The sequence below is a fragment of the Lissotriton helveticus genome, chromosome 1_1 (genome assembly GCF_964261635.1).
Source record: "Lissotriton helveticus chromosome 1_1, aLisHel1.1, whole genome shotgun sequence".
Classification (NCBI taxonomy): Eukaryota; Metazoa; Chordata; class Amphibia; order Caudata; family Salamandridae; genus Lissotriton; species Lissotriton helveticus.
The window spans coordinates 978,206,189-978,225,820 of NC_136057.1; the positions used below are offsets into that span (position 1 = coordinate 978,206,189).

Consider the following 19,632-nt stretch of genomic DNA (forward strand, 5'->3'; position numbering starts at 1 on the left):
AGGTCATTAAAATTGCAAAGGAGTAAAAATTTATAGGTAAAATAGTTCTTCTTAGTAAAAAAGATAAGTCAGCATAGGGCTTGTTCTCATTGGCAGATCCACACCAAGAAATGATATTTGTGGAGAGAACGAGTCAATGAGCTCACAGAAGGCCATACTGACTGCTGGGAGCTTAGCAACCAGGGAGGTATTCATAGGACTTAATCAAAGCGCTAGTAGAGACGGTTGTTGACCTTGACTCATAAGTACGATAGCATAGGATAAAGACCGATGACTTGGGGGTCTTCCCGACTTAGCTTAGCGTTCGCTTCCCTCATAAACCGAACAAGGCTGCAGGAAAGACGGATGTTGCTGCCCTCAAAACAGGCCTTTACCGCTTCCCTACAAGATCGAACCTGACTTGCAATCAGGAGCTGTTTGAGAAACTGTCTCCTGTCCGCTCCCAAACCGTTGCAGATGCATAGTAGATGTATTATGTCTTCGCTTACATTTCCACACAGTCTGCAGCTGTTGGTGGAGGTTGTGCGTTTCCATGGAGGAAGGTGGGGCTTTGCTGGTAGGATTCCCAACCTCAGATGAAGGAACCGTTCTTTTGTTGTTCTTGCGAAACCTGTTCCTAGGTATGGTTGGGGCTTTGTTGACACATAGCTCTGAATTACGAACCAGCCATGGGATCTCCTACTAGGGGCAGCTTTGTCTTCTGCGAGAGATGCGATCTTTACTGATTTATTTATCAGGACCTTAAAACATTTCTGGGATGGGCATGAGTCCCACAGGTCCTGCAAAGCTAACAGCTTGATTGCTGATTGGAGGTAGGTCTTCGCTGGGCTTTTATTTTTGTCTGAGATTTCCAACCACAGGTGTGAGTTCAATGTGCCCGGCGCGGCCCTCTTTATTTTGAACCAGCAATTGGCGTAGGCCCCTTTCCGCGAGATTTCCTGCTTTAGCAGTCCAAATTCTAATCTTATTTGCGCTGGTGAGGTAAATTGCGGAAGATTGAATATTATTCTTAGGGCCTTAGCAACCACAATGTCCAGGGTGACTTCATCTCTACCTCTCATTGCTTCGCTTCCGTAGGTGATGGAGGGAAGGAGGCGCGCTCGAAGCACTTCTAGCAAAGGGAGAAGGCTAAAGCCAGTTATTTTTTGCTTGATGTTTTTTAAAGCAACAGCCAATACAGTTCCTCTGCCTTTAATGGAGGCTTTCTGTTTAGAAAATGAGCTGTTTCTTTCGAATTTGATTCCCAAATACTTGTACTCCTCTACCGGGACCAGCAGCCGATTGTTCATTGACCATCGTAGGTAGGGTTTATTTGGACCTTGGTTTAGTACCATTACTTTGGATTTTTCCAGATTTATGGTCAGCCCATTTTTATCTGCGAATGTACTTGTGATGTTTATCAGATGCTGGAGACCGATTGGAGTACGGCTTATTAGTAGGAGGTCATCGGCGTACAAGAGGTTCGATAGTGTTAAGCCCCCTAGGTTCGGTGCATGATTGTTACAGTTGTCCAAGTCGGTGGAAAGTTCAGAGACAAAGAGGTTGAACAAAGTTGGGGCCAGTACACAACCCTGCTTCAGCCCTTTGGTAGTAGGAATTTTTCTAGACAGGGTATCTCCTGCTCCAATTTTAATCTGGACCCAAGTTTCAGAGTGAAGCAGGATTAGCTGGTTTAGAAGATTTGTAGGGATTCCCCACCTCGCCAGTTTGGCCCAAAGTAGCCCCCTGTCGATGTTATCGAAAGCTGCCTTGTAATCAATAAAGCAGACGAATAGCGGTTTGTTCATTTTTTGGGAGGCGTCAGACAGGAGGGAAAGGGCGAGAATGTTTGTTGAAGTCCCCAGACCTTCCTGAAAACCAGTTTGATTTATGGGAATTAAGTTTTTTTCCAGAGCCCAAACTATGAGTTCATTTAGTAAGAGCCCTGCATAGAATTTGGCTTCGATGTCTATTAAGGCGATGAGCCTATAATTTTTTGGGTCTGACATGACACCCTTTTTGTGGATAGGGGAGATAATTGATCCTTTCCAGGAGTCAGGAATTCGCTCACTTTCTAGGATGTTATTATAAAGGGGGAGGAGTACTTTACCCCAGTAGGTCGAATCCTGCCTAAATAAAATAGTTGGAAGACCATTGGGGCCAGGAGCTCCGTCTTTGCGTCCTTTCTTGATTCTACCCGCGAGCTGCTTGATTGTGAATTCAACGGGAAGGGCCAGTCCTTCAGTCCTTGATTGTTGTTGGTCACTTTTGAGCTCCGGAAAGGTTACCGGGAGTTCGGGAGCTTCTGGGTTGAAATGATTCCGTAGGAACTTTGCCCATATATCCTCTGTTATATATGAGCTAATTCCTGGTGCGGCTGGATTCACTAGGGTTCTGATGGTCTGCCAAAACCTGGCACTGTTGTTATTTATTGCGTCGTATGTCAGTTTAGCCCATGTTGATTCGTCCCTTTCTTTTTTAGCGAGCCAGATTAATTTCTTCTTACGTGCTATAAGGCTCGTTAATTCGGACTGGATGTTCTCAGCTCGGTAGTGAGTACGTAGACTGCGCATTGCCCTGTTGATGTTGGTTTTTAACTCTCTTAAATCGGCAACCTGATGTTGGGAAAGGTGGAGTAAATTGCTTCGTGCCTGATTGCGTGATGCGACCCCGGGATTTTTTGGACTTACAAGTCCTTCTCTTGACTTATTTTCAGACTTGGTTGGGTTGAAGCTGTCCATAAAGTTCTCCCATGCTTTTAGGTGGCTGGTACTTAACTGCTTACTCATCTCCCATCTTTTTGTCGCGAGGGCCTGGAGTTGTTCTGGATCGCGGGTGTTACATTTAATTCTCCGGTGGTTTGCTGTTGTCGTTAAGTTTGTGACCTCCATCGGGTAAGTGGTCGGTGTTCCATAAGCATCAAGGGTGAACTCTTGGGGCTGGTGGTCACTGTGCTCTTGATTTACGATCGTAAACTGTTTTATTAAGCCGAACGTTGATAAGGACGTGAAAGTGTAGTCGATTGCGGTATTACATTGGGCTGTGTGAAAAGTGGCAGCCGGTGGACGGTCTCCTGCCCGTTTAATGCAACCAAAGACAAATTTGTCTGCTCGGTTAGGAGTCCCCTCGAGATTTTGGATGACTTGCCCCATCTGCAGGCGTCCTGGGTTGGGATGCCTCATGCTGCTTGTCGTTCTGCTGCAGGGCTGTCCGGGTCAATCCCTCCTGTGAGGGACATGTTAAAGTCGCCCGAGACGATAAAATTTGAAGAAGGTTCCACAGTGATAAGGTATGTCAGTTCAGTTACTAAAGTGTTTACACCGGTTCTTATATTATGAGGATGAATGTAGGAATTAACAATTGTTAAAACTTCTTTATTTCTGCGGTTAAAAATTTGAAACTGTATTGTTTTTATTCCATTTGTTACGGTATTTGTGCTTGGAGGCTCTTTCACTGAATTTATCGATTTAATTGAAGCGTAGGTTGTGAGCCCGCCTTTCAAATGACCACATTTTGAGTTTCTAGTCCCTGGGAGATGGTATGATTTGAAGCCTTGTAGGTGAAAAGGCTCATCCAGCCATGTTTCCTGTAATAGGATTACGTCAAATTGCTGAAGATACAGTAATAGACCATTATCAGAGGTCTTTGCACCTAAGCCGTTTATATTCCAGGAGCAAAATGTTAACATCGATGAGTCTATTGTATTTTTATCCATCTGTCAGTGAGCCTCATGTCTGATATTTATTGTTCTCGAGATCCAGGACCAGTCAATGCATGGGTTTAATAGATTCGACATATGTTTAAGGCACGCTTCGATCCTGCTTGTTTCATATTTGATGGGTTACGTAAAATACTACAATGTACCCTTCACAGGGCTTTAGTTTCACCCAAATTTGTTACAAACTAGAATATAATTATTATTAAGTAATCTATGTATTCTTAAAGGCACTTTTGTGCCTATAAAGGTTGTGGACTGAAAACTAACCCTGGGCAAAGCACTACGCTCGCGTAGTTTGCGAAGAAGAGCTTCTGTTTTGATGTGCAGCCCTGCTGCCTGCTGTTCCCCTTCCTGGGTGAGACCTGCATCACTTGAACTCAGAGTGCTTCCAAGGGCTTGCTTCCTCATCTGAAGTCTGAGGGATGTGCTTATTGCTTTTAAGAACTATTTTACAACTTATCCTTTAAAAATTCATATTTCTACTTCTACTTATTGGATTTTTGCCATTTTGGTGTTGTTTTATTTATAACATTAAGCTCTATTCTTCTAACATGATGTGGAGTCTTTCTGTGGTGTTTTCACTGTTACTCTTTCAAGTGTTGCTCAAACACTTTACACGTTGCCTCCAAAGTTAAGCCGTACTGCTCTACGCTAAGCTACCACACGGTTAGCACAGGATAAATCTGAAAGAGACACGTTAGTGATAGATTCCTTACCTTAGAATATCCCCAGGCGTCAGACTGGATCCGGAAACTTTTGCGTAGCAGTACCCTTGCGCGTCGGTAGGCGTCGTCTGCGGCTCCGCGTCCGTTGTTGGCGCCGTGATGATATCGTCGGAGTACTTAGACGCCGCCTCCGCGTGCTGACGTCAGTTCTTCTTTTTTCCGCGCCAGCAGCGCAGATCTGGAAAAAGTGGTACTTTAGTCACTTTTTGACTAAATCTTTTTCGATCTTTTGATCATTCCTTTTCGAAGTTTTCGACTCCGAACGGTGCTGGTAGGGATGCCAGGTTTTAAGCCCTGTGAGGATTGCGACCGGCTGATGTCGGTCACCGACCCTCACCGTCGGTGTCTCCACTGCCTCGGCGTCGATCACGACGACAAGACCTGTTCCGACTGCCGGGCCCTGACTTCGAAGGCTAGACGGGAGCGGTCCCGTAAGCGGCTCGAACTCCGGCAGTCGGCCCCGCTCCAAGAGAGGTCCCGGTCGGACGGAGGTCGAGGGACCGGTCGCGGGAGCGGAGTCATCATAGCTCCGGGAGTCGACATCACTCCTCAGGGTCGAAGTCGTCAGGTAAGCACAAGAAGTCGAAGAGACATCATCGCTCTTCCGACTCCCCCCCCCCCCCCCCCCTGACGCTCGCGCGACGCGGCCGGGGGTTCAGGTAGCACCGCCCACGCGGCTCCGTCGCAGGCGCCGCGTCCGGCCTCATACCCTCCGGTCCCTGGGCCTAACGCGGTGCCGGAGGAGATCGAGCGGTTCCTCATGGCCATGAGGTCCCTCTCATCTCCGACGGGCTCCGCGGCGCCTTCGGGCCCAGCGGACCCGTCTGAGGGTCCTAGCGGGTCGGGGGCTTCGGTCCCGATGCCGTCTGGTGCTTCGGCTCCGAAGCCGCCGGCACCTTCGGGCCCGGCGCCGCAGGGCCCCGCTGGATCCGGGTCGTCGCCGGTGGACTTAACGACCTCCCCGGCGCCGGCCCTGCAGGTGTCACCTCCGGTGCCGTCCTCGGGCGGCGCCGTCCCCGATGCCTCCCTCGACCCGGTTCCGGCGCCGGAGCGGCGCCGCTTCAGATGCCGTTCGGAGAGTTTACTTTCCATGAACCGGCCCCATCATATTCTAACCCTGAGTACCAGGAGATGGGTGATGAGGAGGATTGGGAGGGGTCTGAGGACCCTCTGGCACGTGAATGCCAGTCTCATGAGAACTGGGCAGGTGACCTTGGGGAGGCCAGTGGTATTGACACTTCGCCAGACACTGGCTTTGTCTCACCTCCTACCGTGGCTACGGAGGAGGGGGCAACCTATAGTGTGGTGTTGATGAAGGCGCCCAAGGCCTTGAGCCTTGAACTCCCCGTCGCGGCCGTGAGGACTAACCTCCTCACTGAGGTCCTTAAGCCGCAGTCATGCTCAGCCGAGCCTCTGCTGCCGTTTAACGAGGCCTTAACCGACGTTCTTTTGGGCACTTGGTCCAAGCCCGCTACGGGTTCGCCCGTAGATAGGAACGTGGCCAGACGCCACCGCCCGGCTCCGGGCGACCCATGTTTCCTGTCCACCCACCCCACCCCAGAGAGCCTGGTCATCCAGGCCTCCAATTCCCAGACCGCATTCCCGTCGGCTCCGCCGGACAGGGAATCCAAGAGGTACGAGCAGTACGGTAAAAAGATCTTCTCCTCCCTTAGTCTGGGACTGCGGTATTCCAACACCGCATGCCTCTTGGGCCGCTACACCCACTCTCTGTGGGATACGGTTGCGGAAGTGCTGCCAGAGTGTCCGTTTAAGGTACGTGCCAAACTCGGCCAAGCCCTTGTGGAGGGCCGGGATGCAGCGAGATATTCTATCCGGTGTGGGCTGGATACCACCGACTCACTAGGTAGAGCGATGGCAACGACAGTGGCGGTCAGACGCCACGCCTGGTTGAGGTCCGCCAACTTTTCGGCCGATGTCCAAAACACACTGATGGACATGCCGTTTGATGGCAGTCGCCTTTTTGGCGCAAGGCAGACCATGCGCTTGAGCGCTTTAAGGACTCCAGGGCTACGGCCAAGTCCTTGGGCCTCTCGGCCCCGCGCCAGCAATCGGCTGCCTTTCACTCCTTTCGTGGCCACGGAAGGGGTGTACCCACACGTGCTGCCAGCCACGCTCCGCAGGGTAATACCCAACGCGGTGGCGGCCGTGGAAACCGCCGTGGCGGCGGTCGGGGTCAACGGCAAGGTCAGTCCACACCTTCCCCCACAGCATCCGCCTCAAAACCCTCCTAGTCCGTGCTTTCAGGCCCACGTGACGCCAGTGGGGGGCAGGGTTCGCCATCACCACCTCCACTGGTGCACTGTCACGTCGGACAGGTGGGTGCTGCAAATCGTCCGAAGGGGCTAATCCCTCCCCTTCGAGGCGACTCCTCCAGCCATGCCGCCGCAGAACCGCCGTGTATCGGGGGATCATTTGCGACTTCTGCAGGAGGAAGTTACGGCCCTCTTGGCCAAGGGGGCCATCGAGCGCGTTCCTGGGCCAGAAGTAGGGTGTGGTTGCTACTCCCACTACTTTCTGGTACCCAAGAAGGGCAAAGGGGGCCTACGCCCTAACTTGGACCTACGGAACGTCAACGGCTTCCTCCGGAAGGAGAAGTTCAAAATGCTGACTCTGGCTCAGGTCTTAGCTGCCCAGGAGACTGGATGGTAGCGTTGGACTTGCAGGATGCTTATTTCCACATCCCCGTCCTGCCGGCCCACCGGCGCTACCTGCGGTTCATGGTTGGCCACGAGCACTTTCAGTATACCGTGCTCCCCTTCGGCCTTACAAGCGCCCCACGGGTGTTCACAAAGTTGATGGCGGTGGTCGCAGCTCATCTGCGCAGGTTAGGGGTTTCAGTCTTCCCCTCCCTCGACGACTGGCTGTTGAAGGCGGGCTTGCCCCGGACAGTCGTCAGCCACCTCCAGACTACGGCGAATCTCCTGCACCAGCTGGGGTTCTCCATCAATGTGCCAAAGTCACACCTGTGCCCCTCTCAGAGGCTCCTCTTCATCGGAGCGGTTCTCGACTCGGCGCGGTTTCGGGTTTATCCACCCGAACAGCGGGTCCGGGATATTCAGGCTCTGATTCCGATATTTCAGCCTTTATCCCGGGTCTCGGTCAGGTTGACGCTGCGGCTTCTGGGGCTGATGGCCTCCTGCATCCTACTGGTGCATCACGCCAGGTGGCGGATGCGGGCTCTGCAGTGGGACCTGAAGTTTCAGTGGGCCCAGCATCAGGGCAACCTGTCCGACCACGTGCTGATCTCCGAGGGCACTGCGAGACAGCTGCAGTGGTGGCTCACGGACCGCGATTGGGTCAGTGGCAGATCCCTCTCCCTTCCCCAGCCGGAGCACGTAGTTGTGACGGACGCGTCCCTCCAGGGCTGGGGAGGCCACATGGGAGAGGCGGAGATCAGAGGCCACTGGTCTCTGGCGGAGGCCCAGCTCCATATCAACCTTTTGGAGCTGCGGGCGATTCGTCTAGCACTGAAAGCATTCCTCCCCTCTGTCTGGGGGAGTGTAGTGCAGGTGTTCACGGACAACACCACCGCCATGTGGTACTGCAACAAACAGGGCGGGGTGGGGTCGTGGACCCTTTGCCAGGAGGCTCTGCGCCTCTGGCAGTGGCTGGAACAGCACGGCGTGACCCTGGTGGTTCAACACCTGGCAGGTTCTCTGAACGCCAGGGCGGACGAACTCAGCCGTCGGTGCATGATGGATCACGAATGGCGTCTGAACTCGGACGTGGCGCAAGGCCTCTTTCAGCAATGGGGAGAGCCTTGGTTAGATCTATTCGCCACTGAAGAGAACGCGCAATGTCATCAGTTCTGCGCGTTGGAATTTCCAAGGCGGCACTCGCTCGGCGACACTTTTTGTCGTGTGTGTAGTTGCGGTCTGTTATACGCCTTTCCGCCTATACCACTTCTGCCCAGAGTGCTGAAGAAGATCAAGCGCGACCGGGCACAAGTCATCCTTGTGGCTCCGGACTGGGCACGAAGGTACTGGTATCCAGAGCTACTCAGTATGTCAGTCGATCCCCCGGTTCGTGTGCCTCTTCAGGAGGACCTTCTGTCGCAGCAGCAGGGGACGGTCCTCCACCCGAACCTGTCCAGTCTCCACCTCCATGCTTGGAGATTGAGCGGCGACAGTTGAGGCCATTTGACTTGCCTCCTGAAGTCTGTAATGCCATTCTGGCAGCCAGGCGTCCCTCCACTAAGTCGGTATACGCCTGCAGGTGGAACAGATTTGTGGCATGGTGCACAGCAAAGGCTGTGGATCCTCTTGCTGCCCCTCTTTCTGAGGTTCTTCTCTTCCTTCTTTCTCTTGCCCAGCAGGGCTCTGCTCTGGGCACTATCAAGGGCTACCTTTCTGCCCTTTCAGCCTTTCTAAGGCTGCCTGATCAACCTTCTTTGTTCAAGTCCTTTAAGTCCCTTATTGTAAATCGATTTCTGAAGGGCATCACACACACATTCCCTCCTGTTCCGTTTGTGATGTGCGCTCCCTTTGAGTCACTTCACAACTTTCCTCTCCGTCTTCTTACATTGAAGACTGCCTTCCTGGTTTCCATCACCTCTGCCAGGAGAGTGAGTGAGCTCCAGGCTCTTTCTTGTACTCCTCCTGTCCATCCGGACAAGGTTGTGTTGCGTACTAAGCCATCTTTCCTGCCCAAGGTTGTCACGGCCTTCCACATCGGGCAGTCTATCACCTTGCCCACCTTCTTTCCGCCACCGCATCCCTCTAAAGAAGAAGAGCGGCTCCACCGTCTGGACCCAAAACGTACGCTCTCATTCTATTTGGATCACACACGCCAGTTCCGGGTGGATGACCAACTCTTTGTTGGTTACGTGGGCGCTAAGAAGGGGAAAGCAGTGCACAAGAGGACCATCTCCCGGTGGATCATCTTGTGTATCCAGGCATGTTACTCCTTGACTAAAAAGGAGCCCCCTGTTGGATTGCGGGCTCATTCCACCCGGGCCACGGCTGCTACAACTGCCCTGGGCCGGGGAGTGCCCTTGCAGGACATTTGCCAGGCAGCTACGTGGGCCTCGCTGCACACGTTTGCAAGACACTACTGCCTGGACAGTCCAGTCCGGAGGGATGGCTTCTTTGGCCGTTCCGTCCTCCAGGACTTTCTGGTGTGATTATTGGTTCGCAGACCCACCACCGGGGTTGGTATTGCTGGGGTATCTATTCTAAGGTAAGGAATCTATCACTAACGTGTCTCTTTCAGATGCACAAGTTACTACTTGTGTAACGATATATCTGTAAGAGGCATTAGTTAGTGATAGATTCCTTACCGACCCACCCATCCTCCCCGTTCTGCGAACCGATATCTAGGGTTAGGGTTATCCCCTTTCAGGGCCCTAGTTTCAATGGTACCAGTGTTGGTTTTTAACATGGGTCAGCGCTTCTGGCGCGGAAAAGCTGTGTCTAAGAACTGACGTCAGCACACGGAGGCGGCGTCTAAGTACTCCGACTACATCATCACGGCGCCCACGACGCCGACGACAGACGCGGAGCCGCAGACGACGCCTACCGACGCGCAAGGGTACTGCTACGCAAAAATTTCCGGATCCAGTCTGACGCCTGGGGATAGTCTAAGGTAGGGATTTTTCACTAACTAATGTCTCTTACAGATATATCGTTACACAAGTAGTAACTTGTGCTTTAGGGTGTGTTTGTGACTTACCCTGACTATAATTGTGGTTCCTACTTGATCAGGGTGCATACCTCTGTCAACCAGAAACCCAATTTTTAACAACCAGCAACAGTATGATTAGTGTTATTTATGCTAAATGTCATACTTTGGACAGTGATGTTACCATGAAGTGTCTGACTGGTTAAAAAAGTAGCTCGGAAATGGGATAAAATGATTTTAACAAGTACAAGTTGATGTCAAGACATTTTCCTTCCTACGTGGCTAAAATCGTAGCTAAGGTTGTAGATACCATGCCATTTACTAACCAAATAACTGAACCACTGTTTCCTATCGGGTTACATATTTGGTTTCTGGTGACTTGGCTGCTTTCTAAGTTTTGGGGTGTGATCTAGTTAAGAGATTTATGAAACTGCAGACACAAGCAGCATTCCAGTAAAAGAAGCATACCATAAATGTGATGACTTCATAAGCATGTCCTGTGCATGGGAGGCTCTTCGGGTCCGTGTTCCACCTTCTTTCTTGCTGAGAAGGATGTAGAAAGCAAGACAAACGGGCTATGCAGGTGCCCAGGAAAGAAATCAGACAACCATAAGTCCAAGCCAAGAAAGTTAACACAATTTATTGAGAAGGGAACACATGGTTAAGGATTGGTATTAATAGGATGGATAATATTACCCCCTGTCTATTTAAAAATGATAATTTTAAGACCGAGGAAGCCTACATTTCACTTAAAGGCACATTTAATCAAGTTCAACGCCTTATGACAACATTCACAGCAGCACTCTCATAGGTCTAAAATAGAATATTTTGAAAGTGAACCATTATGAACCTCTTAATAAGTTCAAAGTAGCTGGCTAATAAATGGGCTCTAGAAGCCACATCAGCACAGTGTACACCATAGCAGGAGTGTTTTAGTGCGAATGACTAAGACAAAAATAGATGTCCTGGAGCAAAGCATATAGCCGTAACTTCTAATGTACATACCCTAGAATCCATGGAGTATGAGAAAAACTGTGTAGGACAGTCTGTTAAGTTCCAATATTTTGTTAGGAAAGCTGCCCAACAGCGAAAGAACAGCTTGATATCCCAAAAAGGACAAAGAAGGTATAGTCATAACTGCTTATGAATGCGTATCTACAACCAACATGAAAGATACTTTTCCCACTGGACCGCCACCAACCAAACTTGACTGGTGTAGATTACAGACCTATAAAGGTTGATGGTATAGTAAAACTTATACTCAGCCAAAAGGCTGGTCAAGAAATAATTCACTTTCAGCAGAGGCATTGAAAGGGATTTGAGCCTCTTTGCCTCACACTATTGAAGGCATGGTACCAAACCTGATCAGTAGCATAAATGCCTTCTGAGTAAAAAAGAAACTGTTGGTGGCATTGAGTCATTATGTCGGAGGACACAAGCTAATGCAGCCTGTGAGCAGGAATCCAGACCGCAGGGTAGCACGTCGTTGTGATAACTACCAAGGAACTAAATCCTTCAATGAATGGCAAAGAAACTTTCCTCCATGCCAGAGAGGCTGCCGGCCGAGGTTGTGGAGGCTGTAGAAAGGGATAATTAGAAAGGCATCCATGAGATCCACCCTGGCAAACCAGCTTTCCTTAAGTAAAAAGTACTTTGGAGGAAGACCTGGATAACCTCCATTTTCTTTCATCAGTGAGACGATCCTAATGAAGACTGGGGAACTAAGGATGTCTAATTTATTGCAACTTTGGAAAGCAGGTGCTAGACCTACTGATCCACCAGGTGTTCCTGCTCCAGAATTATTAAAAGGAGGAATTGAAGTGGCAATCTAGAAGACTCAACAATTTAACATTTGACCGAATGGAAAACCCTGTGGTCTAAAGTGGTATGGGCCCACTTTGATGCCAAAAGGAAGAGCCCACATTGCATTTCAGGCCTGTATAGACCTACCTGAAGAAGGTCTGTTCAATCAGGAAAGGTGACTTGCGTTCCTCTGGCACCTATTCAGATCTTCCACGTCTCTAATGTCCTGTAGAGAGTGCACATAGGAGGTGTTGGACTTGGCCTTTTCCCCCCAAATTTTTCGCTTTTGCCCCCCCCAACTTGAAATGTCTCCCCCATGGGATTAAACCTGTATAGGCCATTAGTGGTGTGAGACACCTTGTTAAAAATGTAATGTCATGTAATGGTGTGTGCACTTGTAAATTTCCCCATTTTAAAAATGCACCTGACTAAAATGTACTGTGTTTAAAATGGATGCCATGGCCATGGGTTTTGCCACTGTACTGCCATAGGTCAGCGGACTAGTTATTATTACCCAGTACCCCTAGCTTTTGGAGGGAAAGCCTGGCACCCAGGGTGCTCACTCCCTCCCCTTGAGCCAGTTTAGGCTAGTTTTGCCAACATTCTAGAAGGTTCTGGCACTGCCTGGGAGGAGGGTATAAATAAGAGGGATGTGCCACCAGAGAGTCAGTCAGCGCTGGGACAAGAAAGAGAGGGGACCTGCTGCGAGGAGCTACCGCCACATGGGCCTGTGAGCTGGGCCCTGCACCCCTAAAACCCCCCCTACTCTGCTGTCCCCATGGCCCCTGAATTATGAGGGCTCACCCAGGTCCCTGTCACTATTAAGGGACCGTGAATTACGCCAGCACAGGGCGAAAGGAGCACCCAGGAGGTGAGGAAGGGGCCCCTGAGGATCTGTACTGGGACTGTCCGCCCCCCTTGGGAAGTTGTGGCCCCTGTGGAAGCGCTGGACTGGGAGGAGCTGCCCGGGGAGGATTGGGCCCCCTTAGGAACTGTGTTTCTAAATCTGCCCCTGGACTGCCTATCAAGCGCTGTGGGGAGAGAAGCGCTGGGGCTGGTGTGGCCCCCGGAGTGCTGATGGCCATGGAAGTTGTGTGGGCCGAGGGAGGTGCGGAGCGCTGTGAATAGCGCCGTTTTCTGAGAAGACTGTGGCAGCCTGTGAAAAGCGCCGTTTGTGGAGGCGAGTTTCTGCCGATATAAGTAATTAAATAGAAGGGAGCCTACCCCTTATTGTTGCCATCATCACCGCCGCGGCCCGGCGCCGCCAAGGAAACCCCCGCCGTGTTCGGCATCGTTGCGGCGGCCCCCGGTACCAGGAGAGGGCCGCCGAAGTGAAGAAGGGGCCGCGCTAGGCCCTGAGGCCGCGGCACTCTCGTCGCGTGACGGGGGCGCCCGGCCGCGTCATCGGCCCGCCCCCGCCAACGCCGCGCAGGGATTGGCTACCGGCCCAGGCGGCCGGGAAGGCAGGAAGAAGCCGAGTCGAAGCCCCGGGTCCCCGTGAGGTAGGAGGGGGACCCGGGTGAAGCTTCGGTGCGGGGCTCCCGTGGTCGTGAGGGAGCCCTGTGAAGAACGACCGGAGCGGGAGTCCACCCCGCCGGTCTGTGGCCGGATCGAGGAGGCCGCGAGGAGACGCAAAGCCCTGGGACCCCGTGAGGGAGGGGGGACCCAGGTGAAGCACCGTTGCGGGGCCCCCGTGCCAAGGAGGGAGCCCCGAGAGGAGCGACCGGAGCGGGAGGCTACCCCGCCGGTCTGTGGCCCCACGCGAGGGGCCAGTGAGGTAGGCGGGGCCGGGGCCCACTGTAGGTGCCAGCCCCGCCTCCCGACCTGAGGCGGCCAGAGCAGAGTGCCGGCAGGGCTCCCGTGAAGACTAGGGAGCCCCACTTGGACCGCCCAGAGGTGCAGTGATCCCCCCCGGGCCCCGTGCGAGGAGGAGGGGCCCGGGTGACGCCGCAGTTAGGGAGAACCCAGAGTGTTGCAGCCAGAGCCCAGAGGGGAAGGAGGGGGCCTCGAGGCACATTGTCGGTGCCTGGTCCCCTCGGCAGAGGAGACCCCAGAGGACAGCCTGCAGAACCTACCGAGCCCCTCAGGAGCCATCGAGGGGAGCCCGGTGAGTAGGGCCTACGTTTAACTGTGTGGGGGATAAAGAGGGCAACGGGGTACATTGCCGGTGCCCGCCCTGGGGACGGTGTTACTTTATCAGGCAGCCCGTCTGGCAGAGGGCACCTGCAACTTGGGCACGAGAAGTATTGAACTGCCCTACATCGCCTACACCTAACTGTCCTACCAGGCAACAAGGGAGCGAGCCGGTTGCCTTTATTGAGTATTTTGGGGTAGAGAGCCTAATTCCCCCTCATTGCAAATATGAGTTCCTACTGTATGGGCGGCCCTGAGGTCCCCAGTTATTAAGGGAGCCTAAAGGTATAGGGGTGCCAATGGGTGCCTGCTGGAAGTTACCTGCTCATGCCAAGGTTTGATACGCAGAGCCAGGTGATATGCCCAATGTAATGTACATTTTTATCTGTTGCCTGAGGTTCCCTTGATTTAGGCCTGCTCCGCCTGATGGCTGATTCCCCTAGTTTATGGTGGAGGAAGCCTTGCTGTTTTCTTACAGGTGTTCCTGGTTCAGAAGTAGGGCCCCTACCTGATGATAGTACTGGGGGTTCTACCTAATGTTGGTCAATAGGTTGGCCTGATGAGTTATTCCAGGCCCCTGGTTACGCCCCATGTTTGTGAGCTGCAGTACTGATTTCTTACAGGTGCTCCTGTCTAGTATGTGCTGTGATGCTCTGTTGTTTTTCCCTTACAGGGGTGGGGATTGGCGTTATAACGCATGAGATGTATGTGCGCTAATGTGGGATTTTGAAATTACAGCCATCCCCTAAGGAAGAGAGCCTGAGTTGGCCCCGCCAGATTGGTCCCAGGTCTACTGTTAACTTAATCACATTCTTTATTTCAGCTATGGACTTATAGACTCAACCCTTTCGTCCCATGTAAATAATCCCCCCCTGATGTACTTGGCTTGTTGTGATTACCAGTGTATTTTTCCTTTTTACCTTGCAGGTTGGAGATATCACTAAACTTATTCTTTTTCCAACCAAAGGTGGTGTTGTGACTCTTTTGTAGTGTGCCTGGTGTGTCGTCTGTGGATACTGCGTGAGTGCTTCACATGTCCTCGAAGTTTGGCCTGCCCGCTTGGTTCCATGCTACCCCCCCTTTTGAGATTTGGGTAACCCCATGTCTTACATTGGTGGCAAGCGGTGGGATAGGACTTGTGTTTGCGCAGTACCACGGCGGCTACAGGTTACACCACAAGTGGAGCGTTGAGAGAATTCAGAGCCTTATTGTGGGGATTATTGTTGGCTGAATATTGATTGTCAGATTATTACTTCCTCCCGAAAGTGTTTTTGTGGAATTGTGTCCCCTGGTTCCACTGTGGTTGTGTCCCGAAAAACCTCACCACAATGGGGTTGGTTTATGAGGAGGTGGAACTGAGGGAGTACACTGAAAAGGAGGTGATAGACTTCCTCCTAGAGAGAGGATACCCCCAGTGGGGAACATTAGGAGAAAGCTGTTTCTTTATGAGGCCCTCAAAAGGGGGGAGCCCTTAAAGATCAGTGGGGACCTGTCTGATTACCCCCCCCCCCCCGAGTATTTGAAGGGTGGATTCGGTAGAACCCAGTGGGAGGGCTCCCAATCGCCAACCCTGGAGGGTAATTACCTGGATGAAGAGGAGGAAGAGTTTAACAGGGCAGAGACGCCAGTAGCTGATGAGGACACCGTAGATAGGGAGTCTCGCACTGCGTCCTTTCCCGGGGGCACTGCCCCATCCCTTTCCCTGTCCCCAGAAGAGTGGGTAGATAGGAGGGAAGAAAGGGAGCATCAGCTAGTGCTGGAGAAGCTCAGATTTGAGCAGGCCATGGAGTTAGCGCAGCTGACGATTCAACAGCAGAGGCTAGAGACAGACATGGTCCTAGCCCAGGAGAGGATGACAGAGGCGGAGAGGGCCTTCGCCAGAGAGAGATCAGCTCAGGTGGGTAGGTTGTCCCCTGAGAGTGGTTTTAGGAGTCTGGATTCACCGAGGAGGGTGGGATCCAGTGGTGGCAGCGAGTGTAGGTCCAGTGCAAGGAGTCCCACTCCCGAAGCCCAGGAGACGGTGCCTGATTCCCAGGAAGAGGGGGACGGGTTAGTGTTTAGGGGCAGGGGAAAGCTGTCCCACCAGTCCTGGGGAGAGTTTGAGGAGGGGTGTTGGACCGCACTGGAGGATTGGTTGGTGGAGAGAGCAGTGGAGGATTGGGAAGGGCTGTGCCATGCCGTTATCCGGGAGCACATGCTGAGAAGTTGTGTTCGAGGCTTGTCTGCGTCGCCATCTGTTGCAGTGTGGGTTCTCAGACCCCAGGGAACTTGCACGGGAGGCAGACCTCTGGGTAAGTGCCAGAGCGTCTGGGAAGGCTGAGGGGAGTGATCCTGAAGGGAGTGGTGCAGGGATCTTCCGACCCAGCGTGGCGGGAGAGGTGAGAAGCCCAGCTAGGTCCCAGGATAGTGGGCGGGTTGTAGGGCCTCACATCCCATCTATAGGAGGGAGTGAGACGGGGAGGTGTCCCGAGGTGCCCCAACTGCAGTCACAGGGCCTGGAGAGTTCTTTTCAAGGAACCCCAGGTTGGGAGCCTAGGCTGTCCCGATGTGCCTTCTCATGAAGGGGATCCCCTAGTATCAGGAGAACCCGGAGTATCAGTAACCAGAGCTCCAGTGGTTCAGGGGTCTGACCAGTCACAGGGTTTAGATCCTGGACTGGGGTTCCAGGTTCAGGGGTTGCCTGACCTGGAGGGTGGGGTACCTGTAACCAAGGTCCCTATCAGTTTGACTCCCAGGGGTACTTCTCCCGGTGGGAAGGTGCGGAACTCTGGGAGGGGGTGCAGAGGGAGTAAGGTCTCTCCTCTGTCACCGGCTCAGCCAAAAGGCGCAGATCCCGGGTTGGGTGGCCAGGTTGAGGGTTTTCCGGACCTGGCGGGTGGGACATCTGTGGTCAGAGTCCCCCCAAAGTTGACTCTCAGGGGTACTACTCCAGTTAGGAGGGTGCGGAACTCTGGGAGGGGGTGCAGGGAGAGGGAGGACTCGCCCCTGTCACCGGTGCAACCTGAGGGTTTCGACTCCAGGTTGGGGAGAGAGTGGTTGTGTGAGGGTGTCCCCAGGAGAAAGAGATGGCGGAACCCTAGGAGAGGTAGGGGGAGGAAAGCCTCACCCCTGAGAGCTGGTCAGCTTGAGGGTGTAGACCCCAGGTGGGTGGACCAGTGGCAATTTGGAAAGAGGAGAGTGGTCCAAGAGTATCACAAGCCTGAGGCTAGAGCCTCCCACTCTAGGAAGGAACAAGGGCCAGAGACTTCTGGATGGCCTAGAGGCCAGACCTGGCCACATCCCACTAGGGAACACCAGTGGGGTGGTTTTGTTGGTGAAGGGAGGGTTGCGAGAGAGAACCATTGGGTTCCAGAGTGGAAAAGAGACTGCAGGTGCTCCTGTAGTTGTCGGCCTACGTCCACCTTTTTCCGCCCCAAGCAGGGAAGCCCATCAAGGTATTGATCGGTCTACCCTGGCTTTTGACTGGGGGGGAGCAGTGTTGGACTTGGCCTTTCCCCCCCCCCAAATTTTTCGCTTTTGCCCCCCCCCCAACTTGAAATGTCTCCCCCATGGGATTAAACCTGTATAGGCCATGAGTGGTGTGAGACACCTTGTTAAAAATGTAATGTCATGTAATGGTGTGAGCACTTATAAATTTCCCCATTTTAAAAATGCACCTGACTAAAATGTACTGTGTTTAAAATGGATGCCATGGCCATGGGTTTTGCCACTGTACTGCCATAGGTCAGCGGACTAGTTATTATTACCTAGTACCCCTAGCTTTTGGAGGGAAAGCCTGGCACCCAGGGTGCTCACCCCCTCCCCTTGAGCCAGTTTAGGCTAGTTTTGCCAACATTCTAGAAGGTTCTGGCACTGCCTGGGAGGAGGGTATAAATAAGAGGGATGTGCCACCAGAGAGTCAGTCAGCGCTGGGACAAGAAAGAGAGGGGACCTGCTGCGAGGAGCTACCGCCACATGGGCCTGTGAGCTGGGCCCTGCACCCCTAAAACCCCCCCTACTCTGCTGTCCCCTGGGCCCCTGAATTATGAGGGCTCACCCAGGTCCCTGTCACTATTAAGGGACCGTGAATTACGCCAGCACAGCGCGAAAGGAGCACCCAGGAGGTGAGGAAGGGGCCCCTGAGGATCTGTACTGGGACTGTCCGCCCCCCTTGGGAAGTTGTGGCCCCTGTGGAAGCGCTGGACTGGGAGGAGCTGCCCGGGGAGGATTGTGCCCCCGAGGAACTGTGTTTCTAAATCTGCCCCTGGACTGCCTATCAAGCGCTGTGGGGAGAGAAGCGCTGGGGCTGGTGTGGCCCCCGGAGTGCTGATGGCCATGGAAGTTGTGTGGGCCGAGGGAGGTGCGGAGCGCTGTGAATAGCGCCGTTTTCTGAGAAGACTGTGGCAGCCTGTGAAAAGCGCCGTTTGTGGAGGCGCGTTTCTGCCGATATAAGTAATTAAATAGAAGGGAGCCTACCCCTTATTGTTGCCATCATCACCGCCGCGGCCCGGCGCCGCCAAGGAAACCCCCGCCGTGTTCGGCATCGTTGCGGCGGCCCCCGGTACCAGGAGAGGGCCGCCGAAGTGAAGAAGGGGCCGCGCTAGGCCCTGAGGCCGCGGCACTCTCGTCACGTGACGGGGGCGCCCGGCCGCGTCATCGGCCCGCCCCCGCCAACGCCGCGCAGGGATTGGCTACCGGCCCGGGCGGCCGGGAAGGCAGGAAGAAGCCGAGTCGAAGCCCCGGGTCCCCGTGAGGTAGGAGGGGGACCCGGGTGAAGCTTCGGTGCGGGGCTCCCGTGGTCGTGAGGGAGCCCCGTGAAGAACGACCGGAGCGGGAGTCCACCCCGCCGGTCTGTGGCCGGATCGAGGAGGCCGCGAGGAGACGCAAAGCCCTGGGACCCCGTGAGGGAGGGGGGACCCAGGTGAAGCACCGTTGCGGGGCCCCCGTGCCAAGGAGGGAGCCCCGACAGGAGCGACCAGAGCGGGAGGCTACCCCGCCGGTCTGTGGCCCCACGCGAGGGGCCAGTGAGGTAGGCGGGGCCGGGGCACACTGTCGGTGCCAGCCCCGCCTCCCGACCTGAGGCGGCCAGAGCAGAGTGCCGGCGGGGCTCCCGTGAAGACGAGGGAGCCCCACTTGGACCGCCCAGAGGTGCAGTGATCCCCCCCGGGCCCCGTGCGAGGAGGAGGGGCCCGGGTGACGCCGCAGTTAGGGAGAACCCAGAGTGTTGCAGCCAGAGCCCGGAGGGGAAGGAGGGGTCCTCGAGGCACATTGTCGGTGCCTGGTCCCCTCGGCAGAGGAGACCCCAGAGGACAGCCTGCAGAACCTACCGAGCCCCTCAGGAGCCATCGAGGGGAGCCCGGTGAGTAGGGCCTACGTTTAACTGTGTGGGGGATAAAGAGGGCAACGGGGTACATTGCCGGTGCCCGCCCTGGGGACGGTGTTACTTTATCAGGCAGCCCGTCTGGCAGAGGGCACCTGTAACTTGAGCACGAGAAGTATTGAACTGCCCTACATCGCCTACACCTAACTGTCCTACCAGGCAACAAGGGAGCGAGCCGGTTGCCTTTATTGAGTATTTTGGGGTAGAGAGCCTAATTTCCCCTCATTGCAAATATGAGTTCCTACTGTATGGGCGGCCCTGAGGTCCCCAGTTAT

At 53.8% G+C, this 19,632-nt stretch overlaps 1 protein-coding gene across 2 annotated transcripts in view; it reads left to right on the forward strand.

Annotated features, from left to right (window-relative positions):
* MKLN1 (muskelin 1) overlaps window positions 1-19,632 on the forward strand; it is a 785,750-nt gene that overhangs the window by 58,081 nt on the left and 708,037 nt on the right. The gene's annotated exons all lie outside the window — the stretch shown is intronic.